We start from the raw sequence: 26,904 nt of genomic DNA, 5'->3' as shown, positions 1-26,904 counted from the left end.
ACAACTACCCCCAACAGCCAGATCTACATCACCATTGGCCTCGAGGACAGTCCTGCATGGCAGAGAGATTTGTAATGGAAAGCAATTTAGTTGACTGTGAGTAGTGCTGTCCCAAACGATTATTCTTTAAATGATTAATCTAGCGATTATTTTGTCAATTATTCGACTAATCTTCGACTAAGCCATTTAATACAATTCACCCCCTCCCCCACACACATAAATCTGAAGTTCTCATTATTTCAATTTATTACAACAATTCTTAAACATTACAGCATTAACAAAAAAGGCAAATCTTAAGAGATTCAACAGGATATCTATGTTAGACTGAAGTTAAAAATCAAGTAAATAGTTTTTACTTAATTATTTCAGTACACCAACTTGACTTTAATGTTGAAATAGATGCTAAAACATGGAATGATTTCACAACTAGAGAAACAAGTTTTTAACAAACACTAGCAACACCAGTAGTGAGCAAGGAACGATTTAGGCTATAGTGTGTAAGAGTAGTCGTAAACGATAGCTTGTCTTACTCTTACATTACAGAATAAGTAAACAGAAAATATAAAACAGCTGAAACAGCGTCATTAACGTCAGCTACAGTAGAGGTGCAGAAAAGGTGTCATGGCTGAAGTAATCCCATACTTTGGAAGATTGCGTGGGAGCCTTTTTTGCCGAATGTTTCTCCAGAGGCTCTGGAGCTTTGCTGCTAGACGAAGCCATGTTGCCTCGTGTGTGGGGGGGGTGGGGCGGGCGGCAAATTTCCTTTTTGAAGGGTGGTAGATGTCTCATTAATATTTATGAGAGAAGTCCTATATGATTGGCCAGTGCATGCCTTACAAATTAATGCAGCACTGCTGGCACAATCGATAATAGACAAAAGTATATAGGCCTTATAAAATAGTGTGGCACTGCTGGCACCGGGGATACTAGACAAAATTGTATTGGAATTCAGTCTATAATTGATATAGTTTTAATGGTGCCAGCAGTGAAACAACTAGCCAGCTTATTAGCGGAATAACTTTGTATTGTAAATGAAAACCATGCCGCAGGTCCAATAAATAAAATATCGTAGCTCTAGAGCGGTGAAGAGATCATCAGGTGGACAGTAAAGTTCAGTTATTAGCAGACTGTTTTATTGTGCGATTCTTGAAAGGACAGTGTTAATGTGCTCCAGAGAGGATAAAATACTTTCCCTCAGAATACGTTTATCTTATCACTTAGTGCATTGCAGTTACAAAACATTTACATAGTTTTACACAACGCGTCGACAATAAAATTCCACGTGGATGCATTTTTATAAACGACCTCGTCGATTGCATCGAATAAATCGTCCCAGCCCTATCTATGAGAAGTGCACGTTTTGCAGCCGTAACATTCCACCCACAAAACCTGGATGAAAAGGGTTTGATTGTCAGCCAGAAGCATCACACGTTACATCTCTCAAAGCAGGATACCACTGTCAGTTATTCCATAATTAAACATCAAAACAAGCCATCAAAACAACTCCAGCTAAAATTGCTGCATGAATGGCCCATAACAAAGCTGATGGCACACAGCCATCAAAAAGCACCTAAGCATGTATCCAATTCACACCTAGGGCTGTCATGATCATGAAAATTTCAGCTGACTATTGCCACTTCATCATGCTGGAGGGGCTTGTGGGCCTCCATGATTCTAGAAGTTACATTGTCGGGCAACTGCCCCTGGTACGGTCTCGTAAGGCAAATTGGTCCTAGTTAAGTGGCCAGTGTGATTCAGAGAACTCCCAAGAAGAAAAATAAAACAAGGGACAATGTTACTCCACCCAGATTGAGGAGAGCAGGGCCTCACCTTGAAGTCAGGCCAGAGGTGGGAGCACGAGGATTAGCGCCTGCTGGTCAGGCCTCCACCCATGGGATTTGGCTAGGCGTAGCTCGAAAAAGTAACCTGGGTCCACCCTCCTGTGGGCCCACCACCTGCAGGGGAAGCCGTGGATGTCGGGTAAAATGTAGATTGGGTGGTAGTCAAAGGCAGGGGCCTCAGTTGACTGATCATCAGCGGCCAAAACTAGTTCTAGGTACATGGAACGTAACCATGGAATGAGCCCGATGTGGTGCGGGTGGTAGACAGATACCGACTAGATACAGTCGGGCACACCTGAATGCATGGCTTGAACTCTGGAACTAAACTCCTGGAGAGTGGCTGAACTCTATTGCACTATGGAGTTGCCCATAGTATAAAGTTTAAGTTAAAGGTTCTACTGAAATATAGGTAGCTGATTAGAAAGACCTCGTTCTGTATGTTGATGCTTCCATGCCCCATTCTCACCAGTGTGGGGAAACATTAAAAAGGCTAATAGGATGTTGGGTTACAGGCGTGTGGAGTTCAAGTCAAGGGAGGTGGTTCTACAATTCTTTGGCAAGACCCCATCTAGAATATTGTGTGCATGTTTGGTCACCATACCTTAAAAAGGACATTGCCACCTTGGAAAGTATGCAAAATAGCATGTAGTTAGAGTATGGAATAGTCTTCCTATTAGTGTAATGCAAGCTAAAACCCTGGGTTCCTTTAAATCAGAGCTAGATAAAATTTTAACAATTCTGAGCTATTAGTTAAGTTCTCCCCGAATGAGCTTGATTGGCCAAATGGACTCCTCTCATTTATAAATTTCTTATGTTCTTATTTTCTTTGGTGAAAGGCACCGAGCAGGGGTGGATCTACTTGTAGCCCCCCAGTTCGGTGCCAGGGCATTGGAGTTTACCCCAGTGGATGAAAGCGTCGCCTCCGTTCGACTTTGTGTTGGGGGATGGACTCTAATGGTGGTCTCTGCATACACGCCGAACACCAGTTCAGAGAATCTGGCCTTGGATAGGGTGCTGGAAGGCGCCCTCTCTGGGGACTCTGGGTCCAATGCACCTGACACCAGAGCACCCAAGGCCACAGTTCAATGACTGATTTTGTATTCATATCATCAGATTTGCATCCATATGTTTTGGACACTCTGGCGAAGAGAGGAGCAGAGCTGTCAACTGATTACCACCTGGTGGTGAGATGCTGTACCGCTGTGTTTTGGTGAAGAGGGAGCTGAACCAGAAGACAAAGCTCTCAATTTACTGGTTGATCTACATTCCCACCCTCACCTATAGTCATGAGCTCTGGGTAGTGACTGAAATAATGAGATTGTGGATACAAGTGGCCGAAATGAGTTTCCTCCACAGGGTGGTGGGATCAGCCTTAGAGATAACATGAGGAACTTGGACATTCAGGAGGAACTCAAAGTCTAACCACCCTCCTCCACATCGAAAGGAGTCAGTTGAGGTGGTGTGGACATCTGTCTACAATGCCTCCTGGACGGCTCCCTTGGAAGGTGTTTCGTACATGTTGAACCGGGAGGAGATCCTTGGGGCAGACTCAGGACATGCTGGAGAGATTATATTTCTGGGCTGGCCTGGAAAAGCCTTGGGAACCCCTTGGAGGAGCTGGAGGAGGTGGCCTGTGAGAGGGAGGTCTGGGCATCCCTGCTTAGGCTGCTGCCCCCACAACCCGACCCTGGATAAGCATCGGAAAATGGATGGATGGATGGATGGATGGATGAATTGTTGCCCAAATAATTGAGCTTAAAACTTTAATTGCCTTGTTTATTTTATAACAGTATAATGGACCTAATCATAGTTTTATACTACACATACAACTTATGTAGTAGAGCCGTTTAATTACCATTGAATATTGGAACATATCAAAAACAGTTACATGTAAATGAACAAAGATAAAGTCCATTTAAACTGGAGTACCTTAAACATCAATTCCCTTGATAATGTCTGAAGAATATGGCTGCCTTTAACCATTAATCCTTCCACAATCCACAGGACTCCCCATCACTCCCCATACACCCAGCCCTATGGACCCAAAGAGTTTTCCTCAGCTGTCCACAAAATGAACTCCACATCCAGAAGGTAGAACTAATCAAGCTCTGTGCAGGAGCTGGCATGTCAGAGGTTAATACTGTTTACTCTAAGGAGCAGTGATGAAGCCTAATGAGAGTTCAGTGTAACAGAAGTGAACAAGGAGGAAACCTAACTGGCAATTAGAATTGATATGCTGGGAAAAGGAGGCAGAGAGAGAGAGAAAGAGAGAGAGAGAACTCAACTCAGGCTGCTACATGCAGATTTAATTGATCTTTTGTATCACTTTTCCAATAAACAGTAAATCAAACTGAACAATGGCCTCTTACTCAATGCTGTACCCAGAAAGACAAGATCCTTCATTGCTCTGCCAGACTCTCAAATCCCTCCATCAGGGTCCATCAACCCTCCATTAGGTTTACCTATCCCGTCAAGCTCCCCTGTCCCTCATTAAGCTTCCACATCCCTCCTTCATTCAGTGAGGAAACTGTTCTTAGAGCAGCTGAACGGAAACTGGAAAGAGCACAAAGAGCAGACATGCACGCAGGAGATGAGCCGATGAAGATGGTCACTTAAGAGAGTGGCTGGGAAGACAGTGGGAACCACAAAGGTCACTGAAAATTTCAAGCAGCTATGGAGGAGCAGCACTATCCAACAGAAAACAGCAAACCGTTGGAACTGTTTTCGAGGCAAAGAACTCCATTAAAGATTTAGGAACCAGTGCATTCATTAGTCACTAATCACTTTAGGTTAAAGTACATTACACACATACCACAAACTGCCTATTGATTGGTTTGATCACGTTCAATTATAAAGTAGCTTTCAACGGATCCTCCTTCCTGATCAAGGTATATCAGAAACCCCAGGCTGCATGAAATTGATCTTGGAGAGGCTGACAATCTCTCCAGGTAGCAGGTTTAACTTTAAGTTGCGGGATTCCCTTTGGCGTCATAGAAGACAGATACATTCAGACACTTTTATGATTGGAAACAATATTGTCATATTGCCAGTGTTAATGTCTGAAAGTGACTGGCAAATATTGCCGTAGTTGGGGAAGTAGGCTTAAGCATAGTTCATACTTCACTTTTCCGCATGTGCTTTTGTGCACTTACGGGCTGCAGATGGTTATATGCATGGCAGCTTATGTTCATACTACATTTGGCCACAGATGTGGATTGTCACGGTCTATGGATACATACAGTACAGCAGTGATATTTCAGCAAGCCTGAAGAGAGACAAAAACAAATATAAGCAGTGTAATGAAACGGCTAGACATTTATGAATAGTTTTTAAGTTATTGGTCAAGGCATGGGAGGTATTACGGTAAAAAGGCATACCAAAGTAGGGGTGGGCAATATAACTTAAAATTAATGCTGGGTGGTATGACCAAAAAATTATATCACAGTATTTTTCAAAGTTATTTCAGTTTCACGGTATACGAAGGTTTTTTTTTTTTTTTTTAAGTATGACTGGGTATTTACCACATTTTACAGGATTTTACAGGACACATTTTTGTTTTACATTTTTGCATTGTTCCCACATTAACTATATTATTTTATTATTAGCCATTGCGCCTAACCGCTACCTTAATGATAACATATGGCTAACGTGTTTGTTGGATAACTGCTTATAGATAAACGGCTCATGTTGTGGTGTGCACAGGCCAAGTTAACATTTTTGATAAACAGTTCAGTGTTGCTGGAATGTGAGCTTTACTGACCTCACAAAATTTCTCATTAAGACCAGGATATCAGTTTTTAAGATGCTTTGCCATGTTTGACGCAGGGACGGATTACGGACCGGGCCAGCGGGGCCGCTGCCCAGGGGCCCTTGGGGTGCAGGGGGCCCGTGGGGCCCCTAGCCCAAAACAATTTGCAACGCTTATCAACAATGTATTTTCGTTTCTCTATTTTAGAGGGCCTACATTCTTTGATCCTCTGCCTACAAGGGCCCCTGATCCTATAGGGAGGGCGTTTGGCTGCCAAGGGCCCTTGAATTGTGGTGATTGTGGTGGTGGTGGTGCTGGTGGTGGTGGGGGGGGGGCCCTCACGAACGTTTTGCCCAGGGGCCCACACAACCCATAATCCGTCCCTGGTTTGACGTGCTATTTGGCTTCGTCGCCACAACTTTGTAGCACTGTTTGCATAAAGGCTTATTGACATGTTTAGGCTTTCCATGCTCGTATGCAAAATACTTCCATATGGCAATTTTGCATTTTTTTTTTTTTACTAAAGCAGCTTGCGAAGTGCCTTCCACTGCAACATATGCCATATTCGGCTAACTCACAGCGCGAACATTGTGTAGGCCATTTAAACCGGTATTTCGGTATAAGAAAAATTAATGTCATAACTGTCACGGGAGACGGCAGCGATCGCGGGCAGAGCGGCGATTGTGCGAGGCGAACGGGCAGGAAGCAGGCGGACAGGCGGAAGTCGGGGTAAACTGGGGGTTTATTCAACAAACTGGGAGCAGGAGACATGAAACGCCGACTAACATCAATGACAGACAAGGAAAACTGGGGAGACCAGGACTTAAATGCACAGGACTGATTAAAAGCAAACGGACACAGCTGGGTACGATCCGGGAAACACACGTGGGTAAGCAGGGGGCGTGGTACACAGGAGGAGCGGACGAGCCGGGCATGGCAATAACAATAATATAAAATGGTTTTTGGTAAGAACCAGTATACCGCCCAGGACTATCTCAAGTTATTTTTTTACTTTTTGGACGGTGACGATATTATATCACAGTTACATTTTTGCATGTTTTGAGAGGAGTAGCATGTCCTTTTATGTGAATTTAAAAAATATTTTATAATATATCAAGTACAGTTGGGGGCGGCATGGTGGTGCAGTGGTTAGCACTGTTGCCTCACACCTCTGGGACCCGGGTTCGAGTCTCTGCCTGGGTCACATGTGTGTGAAGTTTGCATGTTCTCCCCATGTCGTCGTGGGGTTTCCTCCGGGTACTCCGGTTTCCCCCCACAGTCCAAAAACATGCTGAGGCTAATTGGAGTCGCTAAATTGCCCATAGGTGTGCATGTGTGAGTGAATGGTGTGTGAGTGTGCCCTGCGATGGGCTGGCCCCCCATCCTGGGTTGTTCCCTGCCTTGTACCCATTGCTTCCGGGATAGGCTCCGGACCCCCCGCGACCCAATAGGATAAGCGGTTTGGAAAATGGATGGATGGATTAAGTACAGTTTAAGATGGGTATGGGTGACATTATTTAGAAAAGACAAAAAATGTGCCATAAGTAATATTTTCTCATATTTCTTTAAAAATTGTTGGCTTCAGTCAAAAAGTGCATTTTACAGTTCATTTCAAATAAAACGCAGGGTTGCAAACTTTGGTTAGCTGGCTGGAGTGAGATTTTCAATTCGAGACAATTCTGCACACATATGCAAATGCATTTACATGTATGTAACCATTTTATTTCCTACTAAATCAGCGGTCTCCAACTCCGGTCCTGTAGGGCTACTGTCCAGTAGGTTTTCTATTTTACCTGGCTTCTGAAGAGCCACACCTGTTCTCAGGTAAATATCAGGAAGAGGTGTGGCTCATCAGAAGCCAGGTAGGATAGAAAACCTACTGGACGGTAGCTCTCCAGGACCGGAGTTGGAGACCCCTGTACTAAATAGTCTGTAGGGTTTGCAAACTACCCCAATGCTTTTGATGTCACCAATTCTAGGTTTGTAATGGAATAATATAATAATAATATGTATTTGCAGTACGATTTCTAATGTGAGAATGAGTTTGAAAGCCAAGTGTCACGGCAGATGTGTGAGAATTGGCAACCCTGAAAATTGCATATATGCATAAAAATAACATTACTTTACACAGTTGTTAAAAAAGCTTTTTTTTGACGAATTTGAAATCACCAATCATCTACGTCCATTTATTTTATATTTTTAATATTTTTACATTTTATAAAATACAGAAAAATTTTCAGCTGTAGGATTTCGGAACAGAGCAGCCTCTGTTAGGAACATTACAGGTTTTCTTAGATACGCTGCTGTTATTAAAACTAAATGCGCAGCAGCACTCGATGCGGAGGAGCAGTGGCTCTATTCTGAGTCCCTCCCGAAAGGGTGAGGAGCTCAGTCAATCTCTAAGGGAGAGCCCAGCCACCCTGCGGAGAAAACTCATTTCGGCCGCTTGCACTCGCGATCTCGTTCTTTCGGTCACTACCCATAGCTCATGACCATAGGTGGGGGTAGGAACGTAGATCGACTGGTAAATCGAGAGCATTGCCTTTTGGCTCAGCTCCTTCTTCACCATGACAGACCACCGATGCAGTGCCCGCATCACTGCTGATGCCGCACCGATCCGCCTGTCGATCGCCCACTCCATCCTTCCCTCACTTGTGAACAAGACCCCGAGATACTTAAACTCCTCCACTTGGGGAAGGATCCCCTCCCCGACCCGGAGAGAGCACTACACCCTTTTCCGGCTGAGGACCATAGTCTCAGATTTGGAGGTGCTGATTTTCTTCCCAGCTGCTTCACACTTGGCTGCGAACTGCTCCAGTGAGAGCCGAAGGTCACGGTCCAATGAGGCCAACAGAACCACATCGTCTGCAAAAAGCAGAGACCTAATCCTGAGGTCACCAAACCGGACACCCTCAATGCCCTGGCTGCGCTTATAAATTCTGTCCATAAAAGTTATGAACAGAATCGGTGACAAAGGGCAGCCCTGGCGGAGTCCAACTCTCACCGGGAACGAGTCTGACTTACTGCCGACAATGCGGACCATACAGGGACCGAACCGCCCTTAAAAGGAAGCCCGGTACCCCATACTCCCGGAGCACTCCCCACAGGTCTCCCCGAGGGACATGGTCGAATGCCTTCTCCAAGTTCACAAAACACATGTAGACTGGTCGGGTGAACTCCCTGAGCCCTCCAAAACCCTGGTGAGAGCCCTCCAAAACCCTGGTGTTCCACGGCCAGGGCGAAAACCACACTGCTCCTCCTGAATCCGAGGTTCGACAATCCGGCGGACCCTCCTCTCCAGGACCCCCGAATAGACCTTACCAGGGAGGCTGAGTAGTGTGATCCCCCTAGAGTTGGAACACACCCTCCGGTCCCCCGTCTTGAAGAGGGGGACCACCACCCCGGTCTGCCAATCCAGAGGCACTGCCCCCGATGTCCACGCAATGCTGCAGATGCGTGTCAGCCAGGACAGCCCCGCAACATCCAGAGCCTTGAGGAACTCCGGGCGGATCTCATCCACCTCCGGGGCCCGGCCACCGAGGAGCTTTTTAACCACCTCTGCCCCAGAGATAGGTGAGTCTGTCCCCAAGTCCTCAGACTCTGCTTCCTCATTGGAAGGCATGTCGGTGGGATTGAGGAGGTCTTCAAAGTATTCTTTCCACCGACCCATAACGTCCCGAGCTGAGGTCAGCAGCGCACCATCCCCACTATAAACAGTGTTGATGATGCACCGCTTTCCCGCCCTGAGACACCGGATGGTGGACCAGAATCTCCTCGAAGCCGTCCGGAAGTCGTTCTCCATGGCCTCGCCACACTCCTCCCGTACCCGAGTTTTTGCCTCAGCGACCGCCGAAGCCGCGTTCCACTTAGCCTGCCGGTACCTATCAGCTGCCTCCGGAGTCTCACAGGTGAAAAAGGTCCGATAGAACTCTTTCTTCAGCTTGACAGCATCCCTCACCGCCAGCGTCCACCAGCGGGTTCGGGGATTGACGCCGCGACAGGCACCTGCCACCTTACGGCCACAGCTCCGGTCAGCCGCCTCAACAATGGAGGCACGGAACATGGCCTATTCCGACTCAATGTCCCCCGCGACGTGGGCAAAGTTCTGCCAAAGAATGGAGTTGAAGCTCCTCCTGACAGGGGATTCCGCCAGGCGTTCCCAGCAGACCTTGACTATATGCTTGGGTGCACCAGGTCTGACCGCTTCCTCCCCCACCAGCGGAGCCAACCCACCACCAGGTGGTGATCAGTTGACAGCTCTGCCCCTCTCCTTACCCGAGTGTCCAATACATGCGGCCGCAAGTCCGATGACACGACCACAAAGTCGATCATCGAACTGCGGCCTAGGGTGACCTGGTGCCAAGTGTACATATGGACACCCTTATGCTTGAACATGGTGTTCATTATGGATAATCCGTGACGAGCACAGAAGTCCAATAACAAAACACCACTCAGGTTCAGATGGGGAGGGCCGTTCCTCCCAATCACGCCCCTCCAGGTCTCACTGTCATTGCCTATGTGAGCATTGAAGTCCCCCAGTAGAACAAGAGAGTCCCCGGGAGGAGCGCTCTCCAACACCCCTTCCAAGGACTCCAAAAAGGGTGGGTATTCTGAACTGCTGTTTGGTGCATAAGCGCAAACAACAGTCAGGACCCGTCCCCCCACCCGAAGGCAAAGGGAGGCTACCCTTTCGTCCACCACGGTAAACCCCAATGTACAGGCGCCCAGCCAAGGGGCAATAAGTATGCCCACACCTACTCGGCGCCTCTCCCCGTGAGCAACTCCAGAGTGGAAGAGGGTCCAACCCCCTTTGAGAAGACTGGTTCCAGAGCCCAAGCCGTGTGTCGAGGTGAGCCCGACTACATCTAGTCAGAACCTCACAGCCTCGCACACCAGCTCAGGCTCCTTCTCCACCAGAGAGGTCACATTCCATGTCCCTAGAGCTAGCTTCTGCAGCCGAGGATCAGACCACCAAGGTCTCCGCTTCGGCTACTGCCCAACTCACACTGCACCTGACCCCTTTGGCCCCTCCTACAGGTGGTGAGCCCATTGGAGGGGCAAAAGTATCAGTGTATGTAAATGTCAGTTATAATGATGCTATACAGCTGGGATTACCAAAAGTTTGTGAATCACAGCTATAGACTGATTTAGACAGTCTGAAACATTATTAAATTATAGTTAAATCTGGCTCATATACATTTTTTCATGCTTTCACATGTCGTTCAGGTTCTGACGTGTGCATGTGCTTGTGTGTCAGTGGGGAGTAGAGAGATATAACGGCTCAATATTATTGTTTATCTTGATATTTTACTTAAAAATTATTGCATTTTACTTTTTTAAGCATGTGGTGTTGATTGCAGACAGAGAATCACCTGCAGGTACAGCAGCGTATGACCCGTAAGCAGATCAACATGGTCAGGAACCACACAAAACAAGAATCTAAGGTTCACTTCCGATGCTTTGAAGTGACCTCTCAATAAGCTATTTCAGAGTCCCACCAAGCAAGTTTCTTCTTATATATTTTTTTCTCCCTTTTTTCTGTATATTCCCTCCACCCCCCCCCCCCCCCGAAGGATAGGAGAGAGAGAGTGGAAAAAAAGAAAAAGGAGAAGGATAGTGAAAGAGGGAGAAAAAAAAACAGATAATCTGCTTCAATACCATTAATTGTTAAATGTTGTTAAACAGCACACATAACTAATATTACAATATATGTTTAGAAGCAACAGCCGATCAAGACAGTGTGTGTCTGTGGGCACCTGTTTGTACACCTGTGTGGGTTCATAAGGTCTTTCCATGTAAATGTCTAGTAGAGTGTGTGGGGGACCATAGCCCCACCCCCAAAACATGAAGCAGATATGGAGGAGACCCAGGCCCCAGATATCCAGAGGCCCCCCAGGGCACTAGAAGTCCCAGGAGGACCACCACTGGGACAATTGCAGCCCCCATCCAGAAAAGGGCAGAGGAGAGCTCCGGAGGGGGGTCATCCGGCAGCCACAGTACAGGAGCCCCAGGGGGCTGTGGCGGCGAGCCCACAGGCTCTGCCGGCAGCCGGCCACACCAAGGCAGATCGGCCCCCCAGGCCCAGAGATCCAAGCCCCCCCCCCCCATCCAGCAGGGGCTCAAGAGAGTCAGAAGGTCCAGTCCCCTCCAAGCAACCGCCAAGAGTGAGCCAGTACGCACCCGAGCATCCAGCTCCAGACATCAAAAACCACGAATGTACTGGCAGCCGGGGGCCTCATCCACCGGTAGGGAGTGTGGTGGGAGAGAATAGAACCTGAGATGTTATTTCAAGTGGAGTCTAAGACCCAATCTGACACATGCGCATAGACAAACAGACGCACACATACACAAGCTTATGTTCCCACCCTCATGCACAAATAAACAAATATTCACACATTCGCATTCCCGGGCCCATTCAGACTTGGCCCCACAGAGCCCGGGACGGCCCACTGCACCCCACCACAGAGGAAAAACTACACCCACCCCAATATTCAGTCAACTCCCAGACTACATAAGACAATAGACACCCAGGTTGAGTACATCCTCCTACTCTATTGGATCCCCCCCCCCCCGCAGAGTGGATACCCCTAATGCATGGACCACCTGCAGACAGATGGTAACAACCTCCCTGCTAGCTAAAGAGGCCCCCAGTTCCAACCGATACGCGGAAGGCCCCTGTGCTACCAGGACCCAAGCTCCCCCAGCTCAGCTGGAACCCCAGCCTGGAAGCAGAGCCTCCTCAGAACCCCAGGCCAGCCCCGGACCTATTTAGGAGTGGCGCAGCCACCACGCTGGTAACCTACATCCACTGGCACAGGCTCCCTCAGCAGCGCCACATGCAGCCACCAGAGAAACACCACCCAAGAGCCACCAAAGCCCATCCAGGCCAGGACCAAAGCCCCAGCGCCAAACCCCTCAAGAAACCCACCCTCAGACACCCCCCATGTCAACAACAAAGACCAAAGCGGGACAAAATCGTGACCCCCACCCCCACTAGGGGATGGAGCTGATCAAAGGTGCCCAGAGAGATTGATCTAATGTGGCGGCAGAATTGGTTGATATTAAGATTATTTTTATTTTTCCAGTTCATGATGACAGTCTTCTTAGCAATGCATAAGGCGGTGAAAGCCATGTGGATTTTGTTAATCTCTGTAGTGACACCGTCTAGGTCGCCCAACAAGCAGACAGAAGGAGAGGCTGGAATGGTAAGTCCTCACAAATCCTGCACCAGAACCTCTGAGCAGGTGGACAGAACCAATGAGCATGGATGTAATTGTCAGGTGTATCGCCTTGACAGTGTGAGCACATGTTACATGTTAGAAGACGTAAAACCCACCCTGAACATCCAATGACCAGTATAGTGCACTCTATGGAGGATTTTGTATTGTATTAAATGTAAATTGGGATTTCTAATCAGTTCAAATGTTTTTAAACATATCTGAGACCAGAAATTGTGGTGACTGATAGATATGCCTCCCGTTCTGCAACAGGAAGGGATATTGATTCATCAATTTTGGAAAATTTCCTGTATATATTTGGGGGTTTTGAGATTAAGGAATTCTGCCACACTTCGTGGTATTTGTAACTTGATTTGATTAGACTTGAATTTCCTTTTTACTATAGATTTAACTTGTTGATATTCTAAAAATCTATTCTTGTTAATCCCATATCGTTTAACTAATATGTCAAAGGGAATAAAGTCTATTCCTTCAAATATATTTTGCAAGTATTTAATACCTTTACAACTCCAACCTGGGAAGTTTATCATATTATTGTTTAGTAGTACGTCAGGGTTGTTCCAGATGGGAGTAAGCTTGCATGGGATTAATGAAGACTCAGTCATTTTTATAAACTCCCATCACGCTGTCAGGGAAGAGCTGATGTAAAGCATTCGTATCGTTTGATGTTTGAGCTAATGAATGGTATATCCGAAATCTCTATATTATTGCATAGTGCCTGTTATACGTCTAGAGATGGCAGAGTCAAGAGATCTAAACCAGTCAGGTGGTGGTTTGTTTGGGATCGTTGTAAATAATTAATTCTTGGCAAAACCATCATTTTTATTGAGGTGACCCTTCCCATAAGTGCTATGGGTAGGGACTTCTATCTAACCAGATCATCTTCTACCTTTCTTAAAAGTGGGATGTGGTTTAATTTAGTTAGATCTGCCAGCCTAGGTGAAACATTAACACCTAAATATTTAATATCTTCAGATTGCAGTGTAGTGAAAGAAGAATTCTGGAAGGAGCAATTAATCAGAAGAACTGCAGATTTTAACCAATTTATTGAATAACTTGAGACTCTTGAGAAAGAGTTTATTAATGCAATTACCTCATAGAGTGTGGTTTGTGAATGCTGGAGAAAAAGTAACAAAATCCGCATAAAGACTTACCTTATGTTGTACATTCCTGCATTTAATGCCTTTAATCACTATAGCCTGTCTAATTGCTGCTGCTAGCAGTTCCATAAAAATTTCAAACAGTGAGGGAGCGAGAGGGTATCCCTACCTGATGCCCCTCTTCAGACAGAAGCTGGAGGATGTTGGTCATTTGTCCTGACACATGCTGTTGGGGAACTATATAATATCTTTAACCAGTTTATGAAAGAAAACCAAAACCAAATTTGTGTAAAGCTGCAAATAAAAAATTCCAATTAACTCTATAGTATCAAATGCTTTTTCTGCATCTAGAGACTATATTGTAATTCGAAGGTTTTTATTGCATGGATAGTCTATCAGAGTTTAACAGACTGAATTATTGTTGTATCTCAGTTGACAGTAAATACATTTTTGCATGTGTCCCCATATTTGTGCATGGGAAAATTAGATAAAAAAAAACCAATGTACTTCTAATATTGCTGGGCCCACAGTGAAACTTTCTAGCACTTATTAGCGGGACAATATTACATTGTCTTTAATTATGTGAAACCGAAAGATCTACTAGCCATATTTAATAATGAATTATAAACAAGTCCAGGCCCTATAAATAAAATCGTAAACTGACCTTCAGTCATATCCATAATGCTAAATAAACTGATCATCATTAATTATATAAACTGGGTTCTCTCAGTCTCAGAACTTTCTTCTTGGGATGCATTACGCATGTAATTTTCTTCATTTATCACCATAAACCTGGCCAAGTTGGGGATAACATACAATCATTATCTTAAGATTTTTTCTGTACTTTGGTTGTGGCCTTTTAGGCAATCGTTAAGGCAGTCCTTCTCAAGTAGTGGGGTACGCCCCCCAGGGGGGGCTCGGAGCTATGCCAGGTCGGTACTGCATTAAGGAAACTTTAAAGGATTCCTTAAGTGTCATAGCAAGATAAGATAAGTTTTTCTCCTTAAGTAAATGTTTTAAAGAAGCCTTAAAGAGAAGACTTGTAGGTATTTTGTGCAACTGACTTTATTTTGAGGAAACCTTGACTTGAAAAATCTTGGGACTTGGACAGTGCAGATCTTCTGCTCCTTCTCCTCCACCTTCCTGTTATTTGAAGACAGACCCATTTAATCATGAAAGCCATGGTGCAGTGCCTGGTGCACGAGATGCCACCAAACATATAGTGAAGAGGTCCCACTGAGGGCAGAGGAAGAGGCAGAGGAAGAGATGGCTTACTGAGGGCAGAGGTCTACTAGGGACAATGACAAACACATTCATACAGGGTGCACTGCCACTTGCCAGGCTCTCCCCCTGTCTCCTCCTCAAAGCTGGTTGGAGGCTCAATCCCCCTGCCAGCACCTGCAACACTCATCAGAGCAAAAAGCACAAGAAATGGAGCGCAAACAGCCAGAATATTCGGGAAAATGTTTGCTGGACAGATGGGCTCCTCAGACACTGTGCCATTTCAAAGCAGCACCGAACCAAAAACAGTGGCCGTCAAACGGCAAGAGGATTAATGTGGCAGAGCAGCAAGCCGTCCGGTGACAGCCACTTTGGTATAGCACCAGCTGCTGCAAATGATGGAAAAGCACGGGTGCTGCTGAAGGGCACGAGGCTCACAAACTAACAGACTGAGAAGCACAAACATTACTGCCAAAAGCAGTGCTCCCTACTGCCCAATGGAAGTCAGATGGGTAACACCATGCACCTAGACTTGGATGTGGGCCTAACCAGTGCTGTCATATGGAGACCTGCAGCGGCTGGATTTACAGTGAGAAGACTTCCCCAAATGCAGTGGAACAACACATCTTTATTTTCCATGCAGCTCTTCCTACAAGAACTTCACATCTAGCATCTTTACAACACAACAGAAGAACAGAGAAAAACCCTCTGACAACTGGCAGCCTTAAATACTTCCAGCTGTCACCGACTAAACCATTCTTGCACTCACAGGTAGTTTCTTAAATTCCCCCCTTCCACCATAATACACAACACATCAACCTACATATATACTTAACTACATTTAACATTCATATTAATACATATCTCCCTCTTTAATCTTACACAAACCCCATATTATAAAACCCAAAATCCCCAGCACAACAGATTCCCCACTCTCCCTTAAGCCCTGGTCTCTCCCGGAACCTTTAAATGGTGTCTGGACCCAGGGGACATATTTGCCCAAACACCTTGGAGAAACACAAGAAGAAAGGTGAGTAACCACATCTTACAATCAGTTCTTTGCATCAATTGTTCTTACTGGTGACCTTATTCTCCCTCAATCACCCTTCCTTTTCACAGACCCCACCACCTTCCTTGATGAGGAGGCACTGCGCAGGATCTGAACCAAAGCCACCAACTGACTTCAAGATCCAATAAACCAGCAAACCCCTGTATGCCACTGTTCTCCTATGCAAATCCCTGGGTAAAGTACAATGCTAAATAAAATACTATTTATTAAAATAAAGAAAGAGTGTATCACTAACATACTATCAATTACAATAAAATAGTAAGGGAATCCTCTCCCTTACATTTCCTCCCCCCTCTCTTAAGCGCGAGCACCTCAGTCCTCTGTCATCCTAGATAAACAATCAGCAACCACATTTGACTTCCCTGGCCTATACTGGACCGTAAAGTCATAAGGCTGCAAAGCCAGGTACCATCCTGCAATGCGAACATTTGCATCCCTCATGCGGTTCAACCACTGGAGAGCGCGATGATCCGTCTCTAGGGTGAAATGACGTCCCAGAAGATAATACCTCAAGGCCTCAACAGCCCATTTCATGGCCAAACACTCTTTCTCCACCGTCGAATACCTCGTCTCCCTGTCCAGTAGTTTCCGACTCAGAAACACCACAGGCCTTCTTTCACCATCCACCTCTTGCTGAAGAACTGCTCCAAGGCCCACTCCTGAAGCATCCGTTTGCAAGATGAATGGCCTATTGAAGTCTGGACTGTGTAGGACTGGATATGTGCAAACTGCTTCCTTGAGATCTCTAAATGCTTGCTCACATTCTTCTGTCCACCGTACTTTGTTGGGGGCTGAGCCCTTTGTGAGGTCATTCAGTACAGCAGATCGCTCTGCAAAAGAAGGTATGAATTTCCTGTACCAGCCTACCAGGCCCAGAAAACCTCTCACCTTCCTCTTCGTCATCGGAACAGGGAAAGCCTGGATTGCTTCGATCTTCCCAACCTGTGGCTTTATCTTCCCAGAGCCAACCACAAAGCCCAAGTACTCCACTTCTCTCTGGGCTATGGAACACTTCTTGGGGTTAATAGTCAATCCAGCCATTCTGATGCAATGTAGCACCTTCTGTAAATGCATACCATGCTCTTCCCAGGACTCACTGTACACCACCACGTCGTCCAGATAAGCTGCAGAAAATGCTGACACATCCCTCAGTACATGATCCATTAATCGTTGGAACGTCGCTGGTGCCCCTTGAAGCCCAAATGGCATGACTTTAAATTGGTACATACCAAACGGAGTTTTGAAGGCCGTCAGTTCTTTCGCTTCTGGTGCCAACGCCACTTGCCAGTAACCCTTACACAGATCCAGTGTCGTGATATACCTTGCTGATCCAACCCTCTCCAACAGGTCATCTACCCTGGGCATTGGGTAGGGATCAAACCTGGATACTGCATTCAAATATCTGAAATCAATACAGAATCTCAAGGTATCATCTTTTTTCGGTACCAAGACAATCGGACTGCACCACTCACTACTCGACCCCTCAATAATTCCTAGCTCCAACATCAGTTTTATCTCCTTCTTCAGCACTGGCACCAACCGTTCTGGAATCCTGTAACTATTTTGACGACCGGGTGCATCCTCCTTCACCCGTATGTTATGTTGAACCAGCGATGTAAACCCTGGCGTCTCTCGAAAGAGCTGTGGATCCACGAGTAGTTTTATATCAACCTGCTCCATAGGGGACAAATGAGAAAGGTCAACCGAAGTACAATCTGCAGTGTTAGTTGGAAAAAACCTCTCCGTCACCTCCTCATCCCTAACTGAACACACCAGTAACTGATGGACCGGCCCTTGTCGGCTGTGGAATTCTTTCAACAAGTTCACATGAAATGTCTGATATTTTTTAGCTCTTTCTGGCATATTCAATTCATAAGTGACTTTACTTACTTGCCTGACAATTTCATATGGCCCATGCCATTTTGTCAACAACTTGTTATCGCTGGTAGGAAGCAACAACAGTACTTTCTGGCCCGGAACAAAGCCTCTATCCCTCGCCTTCTGATCATACCATGTCTTCTGATGTTTTTGTGCTGCTTTCATGTTGTCCTGCACCAACGATGCCATTCTCTTCAATCTCTCTCTCATGTTGATGACATAAGCAGCGATGTTTTCACCCTCTGCTTTAGAATCCTCCCAACAGTCCTTAAGCAGATCCAGTGGGCCTCTCACTTGATAACCATACAACAGTTCAAAAGGTGAGAAGCCAGTAGAAACCTGTGGGACCTCTCGGTAGGCAAACAGAAGGTAAGGCAGCCATTGATCCCAGTCAGCACCTGTATCAGAAACAAACTTGCGCAGCATATTTTTGAGAGTCTGGTTGTATCTCTCCACTAGCCCGTCCGTTTGGGGGTGATAAGGGGTGGTCTTAAGTCCCTTTATCCCTAACAGCTTATAAACTTGCTGCAACAACTTGGATAGAAAGTTCGTGCCACAATCCGTCAAAATTTCTCTTGGTATCCCTACCCTCGAGAAAAGCTGCAGCAGACAATTAGCAACATGACGAGCTTTAATTGATCTGAGTGGAAAGGCCTCCGGAAACCGTGTCGCATAGTCACATATAACCAATATATAGCGATGGCCTGTGGAACTCCTCTCTAAAGGACCCACAATATCCATGCCTAGCCTCTCAAAAGGTGTTTCAATAATTGGTAATGGTTGCAACTGGGCTGGCGCTACTCCTTTGCCCGAGATCAACTGACATTTTTCACAAGAACGACAGAACTCAGAAACCTGTACATACATCCCTGGCCAAACAAAGCGGCTACTGATCCTATTCAGTGTTTTATAAAAAGCCATATGACCTGCCCATGGAATTGAATGACCCAAATCCATAACTTTGTTTCTAAACTGTTGAGGGAGTGCCATTGCTTCACACTTCCCCTTCCTCTGATACAAGATGCCTCCCTTAATCAAATACATAGTATCTGCAAGACAACTTACCTGACCTTGACTAACTCCCTCTACCTCCGTTACCTTCTCATACCAGGGTTTTAGAGTCGGGTCGCTTCTTTGGAGTGCACCTAAATCTGAGGGAACGTCAAACTCAAGTTGAGTATTTGGCTTAGGGAACAATGTTATACCCTTCTCCCCTGAGCTTTTGAACTTTTCCCTTCTCTTCTGAGCCCTCGACTTCCTAATCTTTCCTGGCTCCATCTCCAGAGAGTCCTCAAAAAAAGGTAGCTCTCGCATCATTTCCTTTGCCCTTTGTGCTCTTGTAACTACATGACAGGATTTCCGTGAATCAACTGTCCCATCTAGAGGAAGTAAACCTCCAGCTTCATCACCTGAGCCTTGAATATCTTTCTCACTACTCCCCTGAGGGCCATAATCTGACTGATATATCAGATCAAAAAGAGTGGGAATGTCATTACCAAGTATTACTGAATATGGCAAACTGGGAACCACAGCTACCACTAACAAGTAGGTCTGCCCTCCCACCGTCAGGTAAACCTCCGCAGTGGGATACCTATATTCATCTCCATGCACACACCTTATCATAGTCCCCCCCCCACTTAACTTTTCTCCTGAAATTATGCTAGAATGTACTAACGTTTGAAAACAGCCAGAGTCAAGCAATGCTTCTTCTTTTCGCCCATTAATTAACACAGGGACAGTACAAGCTTCCTTTCCTACCGGCTCTACAGCTGGCCTTGGAACTGCACACAAAAGAGATGGTTTTGACTTAAGGGCCGGACAAAATTGTTGTGTATGACCAAAATTATGACAATGATAACATTCAATATCCTGAACTGAAGATTTAAAGGATTTCTTCACATTATAAGGTCTATTGGAAGGAAACTGCCTAGAGCTAGAAAAATCCCTAGCCTGCATTTGACCAGACCCCTGTTCACCCCCAATGGACTTACTTGATTGGGCATAGTGGGTCTCCCGGCTGAAATGGATGCTCCTGCTTCCCTTTCTAGCTGCAGTGAAAACCTCCGCGAGGCTGGCTGCTTCCTTTGCCGTCCTCGGGTCACGCTCACGTATCCAGATCTCCAGCTCTGGATTAACCATTCTCAAAAACTGCTCCAGAATTATCTGCTCAGATATTTCTTCTACAGTTAATTTTTCAGGTTTAATCCATCTTACAAACAAGTCTTTCAACCTTACATACAGTTCACGTGGCGTCTCACCTGCTTCAACTTTCAGGGATCTGAAGCGGCGTCTATAGGTGTCCGCAGTGATCTCATATTTTGCCAAGATTGCTTCCTTCACTTTATCATAGTCCTCAGAATCAATTAAGTCCATAAGAATGTAAGCTGTACGAGCTTTACCTGTCAACAAAGGGACCAAACGAATAGCCCACTCATCTCTGGGCCATCGACACACGTTTGCCATCCTTTCAAACGTGGTCAGAAAATGTTCAATATCCTCTTCTGGTGACAGAGGGAACAGTTTAGGTTTAATTGAAGACCTAGACCCCTGGGCCACTTGCACTTCTTCACTATTAACTGCCTGTTCCTGCTCTTCAGACGTTGTACAGGGTACTGGCACCTCTGATGGCTCCGGCTTATCAATTACCGCATTAACTTGTAGCTGTATTTGCTGAAATTGGTGCTGTATACTTTTCCACCTTTGCTCCTGACGTGACCAATCTTTCTCCCACCTCTGGTCTCTGGCTGCTTGAGACCTAACCAGGGATTTCACCATCCCCGTCAGCTCCTCCCATTTGTCTTCAGAGCTTGCTGCTGCTATGGCCTCTAGCTCAGATGAAGCTCCAACTCCTTCATCAGGCTGCTCCTCTTGACCTGGCTTTCTTCCACCTCTTGTCATCATCCTCTCACTGTGGCATGGACGACACACTTCTGACACCACTTGTCATATGGAGACCTGCAGCGGCTGGATTTACAGTGAGAAGACTTCCCCAAATGCAGTGGAACAACACATCTTTATTTTCCATGCAGCTCTTCCTACAAGAACTTCACATCTAGCATCTTTACAACACAACAGAAGAACAGAGAAAAACCCTCTGACAACTGGCAGCCTTAAATACTTCCAGCTGTCACCGACTAAACCATTCTTGCACTCACAGGTAGTTTCTTAAATTCCCCCCTTCCACCATAATACACAACACATCAACCTACATATATACTTAACTACATTTAACATTCATATTAATACATATCTCCCTCTTTAATCTTACACAAACCCCATATTATAAAACCCAAAATCCCCAGCACAACAGATTCCCCACTCTCCCTTAAGCCCTGGTCTCTCCCGGAACCTTTAAATGGTGTCTGGACCCAGGGGACATATTTGCCCAAACACCTTGGAGAAACACAAGAAGAAAGGTGAGTAACCACATCTTACAATCAGTTCTTTGCATCAATTGTTCTTACTGGTGACCTTATTCTCCCTCAATCACCCTTCCTTTTCACAGACCCCACCACCTTCCTTGATGAGGAGGCACTGCGCAGGATCTGAACCAAAGCCACCAACTGACTTCAAGATCCAATAAACCAGCAAACCCCTGTATGCCACTGTTCTCCTATGCAAATCCCTGGGTAAAGTACAATGCTAAATAAAATACTATTTATTAAAATAAAGAAAGAGTGTATCACTAACATACTATCAATTACAATAAAATAGTAAGGGAATCCTCTCCCTTACAAGTGCAGATGGGCTTTGAGCTGGCTAAGGGCTATGCAGGATTCTGAAACTTCAGAGAAGATCCTTACTCAGTCAATGCCACCCCAATTACCTCCACACAACATGAAAATCATGAGCACTAAAGAAGCACTCAGCCGGCTCTATTTAGATGCTCATATTTTAGATGCTCAGATTTAAAGTGATTCCCTCAGGGACACAAACAAGACAGGCTAGGCACTAGCTATAAGTGGGAAAACCATTAAGTTTAGAGCCCAGAGTTGGGACTTGAGCACTGAGTACTCATTCAGGAAAGAAGCCAGACTAATAACCTGGTGACAAGAAAAAGCGCTGCACTAATTTGCACAGGACTCCCCTGCTAATGGTTAATTTTTACGTGGGAAAGAAGGCAGCCCGAACTGATGGCAGTACATGCTTTCACAGACCACCTGCCATCACAATAAACACTGGCAGTTGGACAGTGGCTCTCCAGACACTTTACAAACAACAGCAGTGAAAGCTCGGTCCACTGTTACATGGGGATAGACACAAATTGGAAAATACTGTTAGGAAAAATGCTCCCATTTACATGTTTTAAGATTAATTTAACAAAATATAGCATTTCCCATAGGTTTACAGCTTTTTTTTTGGGGGGGGGGGGGGATATTTGAGAAGTCAGAAACGTCTGGCCCATTTATTGAGATCCGCATGCAGGCTGCAAGATGGTCTCCTTGCAGCCTATTGCAAATGTTTGTCTTGCCCTGCAAATACATTAACTGTTAGGCTTTAAAAGTGATAGCCCATAGTTTAAAATAGTGACAATTTAAAGCAGAAAATCCCATCGTGAAACGTATTTATTACCCTGCTCATGGTTGAGAAGTCCTCCTCACAGTTTATGCTGCTGACCGGGTGGTTGACGCGACATATTTTCCAATGCGCGCTCTCTGTTCGCTGGTGGGAGTGTGCTCACCTGTGTGTGTGTCGTACATCAGGGCGGAACTCCACTACGTGTGATACAGATAGCAGAGAATTGTAAATGCGCGACCGTGTAGAGACAAAAAAAATCACAAGATGTTGTGTAAATAAGATAAACAACATAAGGCTATATAGAAAATAAAATTAAATAAAATTAACTTGACCTTCAGGGGGGGTCGGGAGGTGCCGGGCGCCCCCCTAATTTATTGGTAGGAGAAACACTGAAATAGATAGCTTATGTGAGCGGAGACCCTGAAATGCTGCCCATAATTAATCCCCATGACCCAATGAATAGCCTGCCAGCCTGCGCAGAAGAGCCAACAGAGGACAACTGCATCATGGGGAAAATCCCCTTCATTGCTTTGAATTTGATATTCCGCTCTTTGGAAAAGATCATTTAACTGAAGCTGGCTACTTCTCCTTCTCTGACTGTGTGAATTGCGTTCACCACGAACCAACAAACACTAGTGGAATCCAAGTTTGAATATGTTTACTCATGGTAGCATAATACAGCCAGACAGGAAGTGCCAACACTAATGCTGGAAAGCAGCAAATATGCAGCTGCAGGGTTTGAATATTCCTTCCACAGGAGCATGTGTAGGCTGTAGCCCCATTAGGTCATACAGACTGCCACTCAAAGTGTACTTTTAGAACTTCCATTCCAGCAAATGCCTCTCTGATCACAGATCACACAACACCCCCAACAAAATAGCACCCTGCATGGCTGCACCCACATTCAGGTTGGCGGGTCGCTAAAGGATGTGTGAAGGACAGAGAAGCAAACAACCTCACCAACACATACACTCATTAAAACCCTCAGGAACTGTCCAGCTGAAACAAGTGGGTCCATCATCCCACACACAGGGCACAAACCTAGAATATGCCTGTGAAGAAAGGTGCAGATAGAGAAGCAGAAACAGCTACACTTCTCAAACAGTAGCCAGCGTACGTGATCAGGTGAGGTGGCAAGAAAGCCAGAGAGCCATGGGGCATTTATGGGTATGTGGATGGGCAAGAGGACAGGAAAAAAATATTAGGTGGTGCATTGGGCGGAGCTTAATGCTCTCCCCATCTATGACGTCATAAGCAGGAGGGGGCGTGTCCTGTATTCTGATTGGTCGAGGTGTTATGTCGATTTATGGCATCAAACATGCTTATGCCACGTGCTATCGATAGGGGGCCATATGGCTGGGGAGATAAGGGTTGTCGTTAAACTTTAATAGAACAAAAATACATTACATGTATTTAGTAATGTGCTTTTTTTTATTACGTTATTAAGGAATAATAAAACATAGCAGGATGAATGCAAGCTAGCTTCCTTGATTCTTGTTGTCGAAATGCTTAGGATGTTTTATTGTAAATAACACATTAGCTGAAAAACAGTTTCATTACTTGAAAAACGACGTGGCTAAAGGGCCTTATTTGAAATAAAAGGGCAGCATGTGGCCCTGTTGTTGTCGCCATTTTGAAATGTGTATCTGCGTGAGTGCACATGCGCAAGATTGGTGCAGTCTCGGGCAATCATTTCAGCCACGTTGTTCAAAAAGACCGGTCGTACTTACCAGAACTGCGCTGCTTGTCGAACCATTACTGAGGCTGATACACGGTTGTTTAGGTTCTTCCTCAATTCTCATTGTCTAAATGATTTATATGCCACTCATACTATATTAAAATAGCGCTATAACAAAAAGAGCTAAATGTGTCCTAAATTCTTGGCCGTTCCTACACCGCCCACCCGTTGCCACACCATAAGAAAAAACCCCTCTGCCTATCTAACCTATCTAGCATGACAGTACATAGTCCGGGCACTTGGGGGTTTACTCTGCCAAAGTTTTAAAAATGTTTTTTGATGTATGCTGCTAAATATCGTTCACTATTTCCTACAGCTATTAAATTAATAATAAACTAACAAAATACAACTAAATTGTTTTTATACCTTAAATGCTATTGTTTAAAAATGTATACTAATGTGTCATGCATCTTTTCAAGTTATAGTGCTTTATTCCTTTTGATTAACCAGACGTAGATAAATTTAGCTAAATGTAGCTAAACGATCCGGGGTTGTTGTGTTAGAGATCAACTTTTATTTAAATTAGAAATAGATTATTTTATACTATTTACAAATAAACAGGATTAACATATAGAATTAATGTGCATTCTGCCAGGATGGTGGCGTGTTTCTCACAATCCAGGGCCAACGGTTAGCATCACGACAACAGTTTCCGCTGGTAGCCATTTTGACAGGTGCTTGACGGCTCTTTAAAGAAAATACTGTGTGGCTCTATGCGCATGTGCTACAGGCGAGCGAGACAGAGAGAGAGAGAGCGCATGCGCTCATTTAAAAAAGAATTAACCGAGTTATTCCTTGATTAGTGTTGTCGAAATGCTTAGAGCACTTTATTATTCACATTGGCAGAAAAGTGGTTCATTACTTAAAAAACGTTATGATTATAGGGGTTTATTTGAAATAACAGGCGCACCGCTGGTGTCGCCATTTTGAAATGGGTGTCGTCGGCGTGACTGTGCAAGACTAGTTGCATATGGCCGAGCTCCGGGACTTGCTCATTTCGTCCTATTTCTTCTAAAAGTTTGCTGTTTAAATGCTTTCTTCAACCTAACAACTAAATAAAACACGGGTAAATACCGCTAAAGTCTTTCTCCTTCTTCTTTTAACGTGGTTAAATATAATGAGTTTAAGTGCTTTCTTCTTTTAAAACGACCTGCTATATGTTAATCGGTTTCGCTTGTGCTTGTTTAAACTCAGCATTTCCTCTTCTGTTTCTTTCGGGCATGTTTGTACTTGTTTAAATTCCGCCTGCTTTTCTTTCTTTTAAAATAATGCTAAAGTTTTTCTTCTTTAAAACACGCTGTGGTGCTTGTGCCTACTAACATCCCGCGGCTGCGGCCGGACTGGCCCCCGCTGAACTTGTATGAGCTAGCTTGCATTCATCCTGCTATGTTTTATTATTCCTTAATAACGTAATAAAAAAAAGCACATTACTAAATACATGTAATGTATTTTTGTTCTATTGAAGTTTAACGACAACCCTTATCTCCCCAGCCATATGGTCCCCTATCGACAGCACGTGGCATAATACTCAGTGTGCTTCAAGCTCTGTTTGTGGATTACTTCTCTGCTAGTAAGGTAGGACTCTGTTTGCTTTCTGTTTACTGTCTGTTGAAACTGTTGTTGTGTGTAGTTTCTGGCAATCAAGCGTAGTTTCGGTCTCCCTGAACTGTTGTTGTTGTTGTGTGTAGTTTCGGTCTCCCTGAAGGTGTTAATTAGGGGGCAGGGCTTACTGAGTTTAAATTGAAGGTGACACCGCCACAGACACCTGTGTGGATAAAGGCAAACGGTCTAGTTGTTACTACTGCTTCTAATCCTTTTTCTCCTACTCTATCTGATCCTCTACTTTGCAATCTCACACCATCACTACAGACATGTGCCTTAGACGTATACCAGTCCACTTATCTTTGAGATCTAGAAGATCTCATCCAACATTCAGGCGCCGCACTCTCAGTAATCTTGTCTACCCTCCCATAACACCCCAGTCCCAGCAAAGCGTGTTGGGTGGCCTCTGGAATTGCCAGTCTGCTGTAAAGAAGGCTGATTTCATTTCCGCCCTTGCTTCACACCACTCTCTTGACTTTCTGGCTCTGACAGAGACCTGGATATCGCCTGAGAACTCGGCTACCCCAGCAGCTCTCTCCTCTGCTTATGCTTTCTCTCACTCTCCTCGCCAGACTGGCAGGGGCGGTGGCACAGGTCTATTGGTAACTCGGAACTGGTGCTACACGCCCCTCTCTCTGCCCCATCTCAACATTTCATCCTTTGAATTCCATGGAGTTGCTGTTACCTCTCCACTCGATATTCTGATCATTGTTGTCTACTGCCCTCCTGGCCCCCTAGGCTGCTTTCTAGAGGAGCTTGATACTCTCCTCAGTCTCTTCCCCACTGCCAGCTCCCCTCTCATTCTCCTTGGTGACTTCAACCTCCCCCATGACAAGCTCCCTTCTTCTGGTCTCCTCCTTTTTCTCGATTCCTTCTCTCTAACATCCAACAGCTCCTCTCCAACACACAAAGGAGGTAACGTCCTCAACCTGGTTTTCAGCCGCCCCTCTC

The 26,904-nt window shown here is 45.3% G+C and overlaps 1 protein-coding gene and 1 long non-coding RNA gene across 2 annotated transcripts in view; one reads left to right on the top strand and one right to left on the bottom strand.

Moving 5' to 3' along the window:
• Positions 1-26,904, bottom strand: part of LOC125746568 (PTB domain-containing engulfment adapter protein 1-like) — a 72,869-nt gene that overhangs the window by 14,199 nt on the left and 31,766 nt on the right. The window lies entirely within an intron of this gene.
• LOC125748038 (uncharacterized) lies at positions 20,887-21,833 on the top strand. Its single transcript, XR_007399453.1, has 2 exons — positions 20,887-21,511; positions 21,601-21,833. It is a non-coding gene; the product is annotated as an uncharacterized LOC125748038 (long non-coding RNA).

Source organism: Brienomyrus brachyistius, chromosome 1 (genome assembly GCF_023856365.1).
Source record: "Brienomyrus brachyistius isolate T26 chromosome 1, BBRACH_0.4, whole genome shotgun sequence".
NCBI classification, from domain to species: Eukaryota; Metazoa; Chordata; class Actinopteri; order Osteoglossiformes; family Mormyridae; genus Brienomyrus; species Brienomyrus brachyistius.
This window is presented reverse-complemented; position numbering and strand designations above follow the sequence as displayed.